At 49.0% G+C, this 10,008-nt stretch overlaps 1 protein-coding gene across 2 annotated transcripts in view; it reads right to left on the bottom strand.

Annotated features, from left to right (window-relative positions):
- Window positions 1–10,008, bottom strand: part of SRL (sarcalumenin) — a 57,714-nt gene that overhangs the window by 21,505 nt on the left and 26,201 nt on the right. The window contains exon 1 of one of the 2 annotated variants that reach the window (XM_006874877.1): window positions 3,611–3,644. The exons of the other annotated variant lie outside the window; for it this stretch is intronic. The gene's annotated coding sequence lies outside the window, so the exon portion shown is untranslated. Of the gene's footprint in view, window positions 1–3,610; window positions 3,645–10,008 lie in introns of those variants that run through there. 2 annotated transcript variants of the gene reach the window in all.

Consider the following 10,008-nt stretch of genomic DNA (forward strand, 5'->3'; position numbering starts at 1 on the left):
TTATGTGTTCAGGAGAGTTTAGGGGGACCCTTTTTTCCTGGCTCCTGAATTGCAGGAATGATCTTAATTCTCTGTACCCCCAGGACCTGGGACCTTGGACCCTGGCCAACAGGAAGTGCTGTCTCCACTGTTGGTGATGACGACTAAGATGATGCTGATACTAAACCAGACAGACACTGGGTCTGACCTACTGCAGTATTTCTGATACTCTGTTCCCAGTGAAGGTGAGCAGTACAGAGTCCCAAGGGATACAAGAGCCCCAGGCATGTGTTTACCATACCCTTCACACCACTGTGTCTACTCTCCTAGCCCTGGGCTCTGAACAGAGGAGGTAAGTGTGTACATGTGCACACACAGATATGTTTACATGGGCACCAGCTTTACTATGCAATGCTGAGCAGCCTCCTGACCTTCTCCTCAACAGTTTGGTGTGAAAAAGACCAAGGGTGATGGTTTCACGCCCTGTGACCTTCCTTTCTTCCGGGGTTAAAAATAACTTCTGTGAGTGAGTCTCTCAGTGAAAACAAGCTACCCACTGGGCCCTCAGGAAGCAGCAGAGCCTTGGCCTCTAGAAAGTGGGGCTTTGAACTAGTTCATTCTGATTTGACCCGCTGCTGAGACTTTGCCATTCCAACCCAGATATACGGAATTAGCATCTGTATCTTAAAAGCTTCCTAGGTGATTCTTATATATGTAACATGTATGAGGGAGCTTGGAAAAGTTCATGGGAAAATTCCATTATCTTTGAATTTCCATTTTCCAGAAGCTTTTTGAAGTTCTCCTCATATTTATTCACCTGAGGGTCTTATTAAAATGTAGGCACTGACTCAGTATATCTAGGGTGGAAGGGAAACTCCTCAGCAGAGGGCTGAACTGGAATGGACTGGTTTAAAGTCTTGCATTAAACTCAGCCCAATCCCATGTAATAAAGTCAGATCTTTCCCTCCCTCCCTCGCTGCCCCGGTATAAGGCAGTGCTCTCTCTGGCTGAAGCCTCACCTACTCCCGTGGGTCCCTGGAGGAAGAAATGGGGTTGCAGAGGTCTGAGGCCACCCTAATGCATGAGTCTCTGGGAAGACGAGTCCTAGTCTATCCCAGAACACCCAGTACGGTACTGTATGAACTGTCGCCAAGGCAGCTGGCCTGACCCTCAGGTTCAGCTGTCTGCGTCAGGAGCCCTGAATAGCCACCCCAGCTTGACGCCACCATGGGTGGGTGCCCACTCACCCTGGGGAGAGCCGGCATAAACCAGTTCCTCTTTTTCTCCCAATCCCATTCTTAGTCAGCAGCCTTTCTTTGGAGGACAACCCCCAGGACCGACGCGCCACCCCCTCGCCCCACCGCCCCAGGATCAGTAGGAGCTCCAGGCTCTCTTCTCTCCTCTCTCCACCTTGAACAAGAACACCCCAACTTCTCTTTCCATGTCGAACCCATTCCAAAGACTTCTACAGAGAGTGTGGCAATGCCAAAGGGTCTTGGTGAGTGCAACTGGAACAGAGGAAGCTCTGGCTAAAGTCACACACCAAACAGGGGCACACAGAGCCCAAGGCCAGAGGTCTCAGGCTGGAACAATCTCCATGCCCCAACAATGTGCTTCCATGGTGGTGGCCCAGGAGTCAGGGAAGGCAGCAGGAGGTGAGGTCTGTAGCCTCTGTGGTTTCCGGCCCAGAAGCTCTCCTCTCATCTGATGCATCTGTTCCCCTGTTTAAAGGTGGGGTGGCGGGTGAGGGGGTTGGCTTGGAAACCACGACTTCCTTCTTTCCCACCTCTTTCACAGGAAGTTCTTCTTCTCACATCTCAGGAGGGCCCCTTACTACATCTTTTGACTTTGCCCATCATCAGACTGTGCCACCACTGGGCTAGATGATATCTTCTGACAATGGCTTTTTAATGACTTGACGCCATTAACAGAACTTTTGTGTTCATGTTCCTCTTGGTCCTCCTAGCAGGCCTCTGAGAGAGGAGGAAGAAGGATGAGTAAACTCTCGCCATGTAGAAAGGGACAACAGGAATGTGAGGCTGTTTACTATCACTCCACAAGTTAGTCCTTCCAGACATGGGTACACAGCAGCAGGAGAACCAGAGGAACCGCCCAAGGGGAGATGGTTCCCATGACCTGCAGGTCTTCTCAAGCACAGATACCTGGGCTCAGGTGGTCAGTATGTACTGTGTGTGTTCCACCATGTGATTGTAATGTCACTAATCTGTGAGGACCACTGCACTATGCCACCATCACCAGAGCAGCAGGGAGGTCTGAAGATCAAGAGAAGGGTCAGAACCAGAGCCTTGTGTTTACCTGTGTGGAGCCCTACTCTAGGTGCTGAATTTACACAGTGCCTTCATGGAATGGAATAGATATCCAATGCCAGTCTATTCAAGTCTCCTTATTCTGAACAAGGATGTACCAAGATTATTCCTCCACATGACTACCCTGGCCTCTGAATGTAAACTATCAAATACAAAGTCACACATGATTAAAAAGTATATTTGACTGTTATTCAGAGATAAGTATGCAAAGGGATCATCAGTAATAAAGTCCTGGTGTGGCGCCACAACATAAGCACTGGACTGCTAACCACAGGTCAGTGGTTCAAACCCACCAGCCACTCCTAGGAAATCCTATGCAGAGTCACTATGAGTAGAATCGAATTGATGGCACTTTAACAACACATTAGTCCAAGAAGATCAGGGATGCCAGTTGTGGGCACCTGAGAAATCTCAAGTATTTCATCACCTGTCAGCGTGCTGCCCAAACACTTGAGATCTCATGAAACTGTATCCCCAGCACATTTGGAAGCACCATGCGGAGCAGGTAGACTGACCCCTGCCGCTTTCTAGATTTTGCCTCTAGATACTCCTGAGTTGGCCAGTGTGGGTAAGTGGACTCTTCTGGCATTACAGTTTCTGGGATTTGCTCCTACAGAGTAAATGTTCACCACTCTAGGACCCTTGTGCACGCTTGTGTTTTAGGTTGATGCCTCAGACAACTTTGCAGATAAGGACCTTTAGAAGAGACATGCTGGCCAAAAACCAAAGCTGGCCACATTCTCCAGGACCCCTGATTCTTTATCTCACCATTCGCTGGCCTTCACCTCTTCCTCCCTTACCCCCAGCCCAAGGGCAACCAAGGTGCTATGAAAGAGGTCACCATTCTTGGAAGATTTCTTTGGCCTCCTGGCCAAGCTCCTAAAATCAAGGCTAATCCCACCAGAACAGCTTGTCCCTGGCTGGACACTAGCCCAAAAGTGATTCATGTAGAGACAGGATTCAGTGACAAGGGTACCAATCAGAAAGGATTATAGGATTTGGGGGTCAAATGTGGCACTGTGGGTTAATGCACTGAACTGCAAAGCCAGTTTAAAGCTCAGGGTCAGTGGTTCAAGCTCACCAGCCGCTCCTCAGAAACCCTATTCTGGGTCACTATGCGTCAGAACTGACTCGATGGCACTTAACAACATCAACAAATAAGACCAACTCGTGTGGTTTCACTGATTAGACTCCTAAGTGAGTTTCCTGAGACCACAGACTAGTGAAGCTAGTTAGCAGCTTTCTGATTGATTCTCCAGCTCATACATAGGGCCCGGAGGGTTCGACAACTTCTTAGTCTGCACTTTCTTCCCTTCCTTTAAAAAGGATTGTTGAGCCTATGCAGGCAGCGTCCCTTAAACAAATAATAAATAAGGGGGAATCTGATGCAGACCGGGCAGACCCGGTCAGGAGTTCAAGGCCCTGTGGGCCCAAGCGTTGCTGACCATCCAAACCATAGGCTCTGAGGATCAGACTTTAGCCACCTAGCAGACATAGCAAAATGTCCCTTATCTGATTATTCAGTTATGCTGGTTAGTAATTCCATACATGAGCCCTGGATACCCACAGATAAATGTAAAAACCTTCCCTAAAAGCGGAGACTGTAAATTCCAAAAAGGCAAAGTTTTTCCAAAAAAAAAAAAGCTAAAGAGGATATAGAGAAACTCTGTTAACTGATGGTATGTGGAGGGGATTATAATCAATGTAATGAAACAAGGTATATGAATGTTTGAATGTGAAACCGATGATGTGCCCTGAAAACTTTCACTCAATCCACAATAAAAACCTTAAAAAAAAAAGGATTGTTGAAGACTTCAAGACAATTGCTTTTAACTCATGAAGTCCAGAGAGTTGACAGAATTCCTTTGTTCCCCACCACCACCTAGCTCCTGGGAATTCTGTTTGCGAGGGATAGCAAGAAATGACCACCAATCTTACTGTCGTTCACATAAACACATGCCTGTTGTTAATACCAGTAGGATCCATAAATGCGGATGAGCTTTTGAAAGTAAAACACCTTCGGAAGAAGCAGGACATTAAGTCCCAAACCTCTGTGTGTGAATCAATATGAGAAGATGTTCGGCTGAGGACCTAGTTTTCTCAGACAGTCCTGCTACAAGCACACAGAAGCTCTGGTGGCTGCTGTGGAGCTATCCTTCCTCCACTTTGGGAGCGGGAAAGGGATTCCTCTAGCTAGCTGCCTCTATCCCCATCCCCAGTCCAAGAAAGTAAATCTCCCAGGACTGTGTGGGGAGGGGCTGCTGATGACTAACTCTTGAGCTCCAGGGCAGGGAGAGGCCCACCTGAGCCTGACTTCACCTCAGTTCCAGTCAAATACCTTAGGTTAAGGTCATGGCCACCTCAGGCTTGGCAGGTGATATGAGCAATGGGCCCAGATCCAATTGACCCCACATCCAGGGAAGTTGCAGAAAGTCTACTTGCTTCTTGAGCTCAGGAAGTATACCTGACAACTCCAGCTGTCCCCTGACCGGTTTCCTGGCAGGTCCCCTGCCACGTAAGGAGATACTTGGGGTGGAAATCTGGAGAGCTGGGTTGTGCTCATTACTATCTTCCTAAACAGCCACAGGACCTTGGGCTGGTCCTTACTCCCCATTCATCCCAACCCCCTCCAAAGTGTGTGAAACATCACGTGAGCGTTAGAAGCATCCTACTAATTGTCAGGGAGAACCATCACTCTCTCCTAGAAGAGCAACGACTCCAGGCCAAATCCTAAATTCACTGACTGGACCAAAAGCAAACCAGCTGGGGATGACAGCCGAACGGACTCAGCCTTCAATCTGCATCTCTGGTTCTGGGGGGGGTAGAGGAGGGGAGGAGGCCTTTCTGCTGGGGGCCTCCTTCTCCCCATCTCCTAGGTGAGGGAATGCTGGTACCCTGGGACAGCCCTGTTCTCCAGGAGTCTGCAACTGACCTGGAGTCAGGAATGGACCTGAGTTGTCAAAGCTGTGGGGGCCAAGAGTGTGTCTTGCCGAGCCCAAAGTCCTGTGGTCACTGACTCACCTAGAAACTTCTGAGGCAACGCATAGCCTCCCCTCTCCCCATCACCTCCTAGATTCCTTCCATCTACCCACATATCCTGACCCCACACTTAACTCCAACACAAATGCATTAAAGGGAACTCTCTAATCAGATCATTTGCAAGGGGCCCGTCTTCCTGAGAGTGTGTGAAAGGCCGTGTCCATGGAAAAAGAACAACGAAGGGCCCTTCAGAGCACTCAGAGGCCGTCAGTGGTGCCAGTGTGGCACAGCAAAGAAGACAATGAGCCTTTCAGCAGTGGCTGAGGTCCACAGCATGCAGCTTTGACTCCGCACAAAGAACAGATGGCTCCCACTTGAGTAACACTTTGCTTATCCTGCTCAGATGAAATCCGTGCTATTATCTTCGTGCCTCTGACGAGCCGCGCACACTGACCTGCATGGCTGCAAATGGCCTTTCTCCCCGATAAGCCCACCAGTCTGCCCCTGTAGCAAAGCGAGGGAAAGGGAGTCCTGGAAACTAGGAGGCTGGGCAGCTGGAGGTACCAAGCTGCTCTTCCTGATACCTGCCCAGGTGCCCATTAACAACTCTCACCTGACTGTCAAAGAAATCAGACACACTTCCGTTCCCAAGTTAGCTCAGAGTAGATCCTCCTAGGTTGTGGAGAAAGGTCAAGCCAAATGCAAAGACTGAGGCAGCAAAAACACACCAATACTCTGCCCTGTGAGTTACGGCCCATAAACCGCTCAAGAAAAGCCACTATTCAGACACTAAGATAGCAGAGTCTTCCACTTCTGACTTTGGGTGGGTTCTACTTCTGGGTCTTTATATTCAAGGTCCCATCTGTATCTTAAGGAGCTCTGGTAGCACAGTGGTTACGAGTCAGGCTGCAAACCTCAAGGTCAGCAGTTTGAAACTCTCAGCTGTTCCAAGAGAGAAAAATGAGGCTTTCTGCTCCTGTAAAGATTTACAGCTTTGGAAACCCTACGTAGGGTCGCTATGAGTCAAAACCAACTCCATAGCACATAACCACCACCACCATCTTTATCTTATTATTAATTCTTTTTTATTATTATTTCATTCTTGCAATTATTTTTTGCATTTGGGCCTTCCAGAACTGGAAGCAAACACAGACATTAACAAGCCCAACTCTTCCATGTTGCATGTGAGGAAACTGAGGTCCAGAGAGAAAAGGACATGTCCAAAGTCACCAACGAAGTAAGCAACAATAAATACCAACGTTTCCTGACTGCAAGTCCATGGTCTTTCACCGAGCTCCCAAGTAACTATAACTTCCTTTTCCCCCACTGATGCTCACGTTCTGCTCTATCCCTGGGTCCTGGTGCTCCTGGGCACACATGCCTCTCCTCCACTATTTAGCCAGCTGGGGCTTGTGTCAGAGGCATCCAGAACGGATTTATCATTGGTCAGGTTCCCCAAGCACAGATCTGTGTAGAAATTTAGGGAAGGACTCTGGGTGAGGTTCAAACTTCCAGATGTCACTTCACCCAGCCTCAGGCCCTACCCCAACCTTCAAGTCCACGTTCTCCTGGTGTCCCCAGAAGAGTGCAGGGAGGTCTTCCTGCTATCTTCCCCAGGGAATGAGGACCTCCTTCCTATCTTCCCTGGGGAGTGAGGACCTCCCGGCTGTCTTCTCCTGGAGATGAGAACAGATCTCCCTGCTATCTTCCCTGAGAATTTAGGGCACTGGTTCTGTGCCAACTTCAAGGAATCACGTCTTAAGTATCTAAACTCAGGAAGGCAGTGGCCCATGAAGACCGGGCTACTACAGAAAGGGAAGGAGAGCTGCCCCTGAGCCTCCACTTTGCTGCCCCATAAACAAGACATTCCACTATCACCCAGAATTCCACCGACAATTATAGAAATATCTGACCACCGACATTATAGAAATATCTGACCTCCCTGAAAGCAGACTTACTAGAGTCTGGTTTACATCCCAGTGGCCTAAGAGCCCAAACTCCATACTTGGGGTCCAATTTCCTGGGACAATGGCAGGCTTGAACCCCCACTCCAGCCAGGATCCTATCAGGCTCCCACTGGGGACACCCCATTCCTGGGATCAATCAGTATAGGCAATTGAACTACAATATTGCCTTCTCAGCATAACCAAGGCAGTGAACTGACTGCCACCAGCGGCCTCCTCTGCAGCTAGTCTCATCTTCTCAAATACTGAAACCAGATAAGGCTCTTAAACCCCGGAGTCGCTGAGTGGCTAGCTCGCCTTCTCCTTTGGCAGTCTGCTCATAGCCACACCAAAGACCAGGGAAGGTAATCATCTACTCCTTAATTCCCCTGGGGCTCCCCCAGAGAGAGGAAGGTCAATGCCAAGGGCTAGAGCAAGCACACTGGCTGACCTCAGGCTGACCTTCCGTGGTCACCTGAGGCTGAGGAATGCCAGCAGGCCAACATGCCTAAAGAGACCCATGGGCTGGACCAGGGTGGGTGCCAATCCCTGGCCCCGAGCCTGAGCATGCCTCCAGATAACTCACACCACTCACCCATCCACCCTCCCCTGCTTCCCTTACTCTATCTCACCTGGTCTTCCCAGTCCAGCCCACGAATCTTACCTCCATGGTATCTCCAGCTCTCTCCACCCAAACCAATGGGCTCCTACAGGACCCAGTACCATCCACACTGAACCTCATGATCCTACTGGGCGGTGGTGACCTCTGGTGGGGGGGGGAGGGGGAGTGATGCGTGTGCTGGTCCTATCTTCTACTCTAGGTTGACAGCATCACCTAGGCAAGAGCTGTTGCCCAATACTCATGTCCCCATGGGGCCTGAGCATCAAAGCTCACACAGTAAAGAGCTGCGAGTGTCTCTCAGAAGCGTGGACTTACAACCAGTGTCCTCAAGGGCCAACCCCACAGCCTCTCCCTCCCTGATTCCCTCAGCCCCAACGAAGGCCAGCTCACACTTGACAGCTCAGCTTTGAGACCCGTCTTCTGGGGGGCCCCCCTTCAGCACTGAGTGAAGGGTATCTGCTCTGTGTTACCCTTGGTACGGACTGAACTGTCTCCCTCAAAATAAGTGCTGTAAAACCTAACCCTACAACCCCAGTTTAAGAGCTCTAGCGGTGCAGTAGTTAACAACTTTGTTGTTAACCAAAAGGTTACCTGTTTGAACACACTGGCTGCTCTGTGGAACCTCCCTGCTCTCTTCCTCAGGAGATGAGGATACCCTACTATCTGTGGCAGAAAGAGTTTCAGCCTTGAAAGCCCTGTGAGGCAGTTCTACACTGTCCCGGAGGGTCAATGTGAGTCAGAATCAACCCAACAACGATGGGTTCACACCTGCAGTTATAGGTTCAGTTGGAAACGGTAGTTTTTGCTGTTAATGAGGCCATCTTTGTAGAGACGTGTCTTGAGTCAATCTATTTTGCGATACCAAGGGAGCCGATAAAAAGAGAGATGGGGGAAGAAAAATACCACACCACAATAAAGATCATCCAGAAACCAAGCAACGAGGTCTTCCGTAATAAAATGAAAAACAAAAATCCCACTCTGCTGATTCACAGATCTGCTCATGCTCAGCTTTTACCCCACAGGCATTTAGAGAGCACCTACTAGGCGATGAGTCGGGCTGCCAACCGTAAGGTCAGCAGTTTGAAACTAGCAGCGTGTCCATGGAAGAAAGATTTACAGCCTTGGAAACCCTGTGTAGGGTCACTATGAATCGGAATCGACTCCATGGTACCTACCAACACCCAACAACAACTAGGCGCTGGATCCCATGGAGTTCAGAGGATATGCTGCTGGTGGTGGTGAGTGCCGCTGAGTAGGTTCCAACTTATAGCTACCCTGTATAAGGTTTCTGAGGAGCAGCTGATGGTTTTGAACCATCAATCTTGCAGTTCAAACTGAACTTGCGGCCCAATAACCTGTAGCCACACCAGGCTAGAACATGATGGAATTCTGAAAGCTGAAAAGTACGAACAAAGTATGTTGCTATGGTTGTTAAGTGCCGTCAAATCAGTTCTGACTCATGGCGACCCTGTGTAGGGTTTCCAAGGAGCTGCTGGTGGGTTTGAGCCACTGACTGTGTGGTGCAAATTGGCCTTGCAGTCTAGTGTATGATCCTACAGCACCATAGTATAAATCACTGTTAATACTAAATTAAAGTGTCCTTAAGAGACACTGAGCTGCTGCTAAGGGAACTGGAAAATCTGGAGGAGAATGGGTAAGCAATGACACACCTGAGTGTCATTTCACTGAAATGTACATGCTGAGACTGGTGACACGGCGAGGAGTTTGTAACATATGTACTAGAGGCTGTTGAGTCCGTTTATGGAGATCCTATATACAACAGAATGAAGCCCTGTCCACCCACTCCATCTTTACAATCGTTACAGTGAGTCCATGGTTGTCCCCAATGTCACAATCTATCATAATTAAAAAGAAAATCAATTCACCATTAAAAAAGGAAACGATACAGTAATGCTTTTGGTCCTTTTCTTTCTCCAAATGTTAAGTCTGTTGACTACCTTCAAAATACACCCTCCAGGAGTGATTAATTTTCCAATCTAGGAGCAGCGGTCCCTAGGACCATCAAGGGAGAAGAGCAGAAAACGGGACCCTACCCTGAGAAGCACTGTGCCAGAGATGGAGGCAGAGACGATGATGTGGAGAGATGAAGCAGTTGGGGACTTCAGACACAGAGAGGGAGAGGGGCTGTGTGCTGATG

This window comes from Chrysochloris asiatica, unplaced genomic scaffold (genome assembly GCF_000296735.1).
Source record: "Chrysochloris asiatica unplaced genomic scaffold, ChrAsi1.0 scaffold00305, whole genome shotgun sequence".
Classification (NCBI taxonomy): domain Eukaryota; kingdom Metazoa; phylum Chordata; class Mammalia; order Afrosoricida; family Chrysochloridae; genus Chrysochloris; species Chrysochloris asiatica.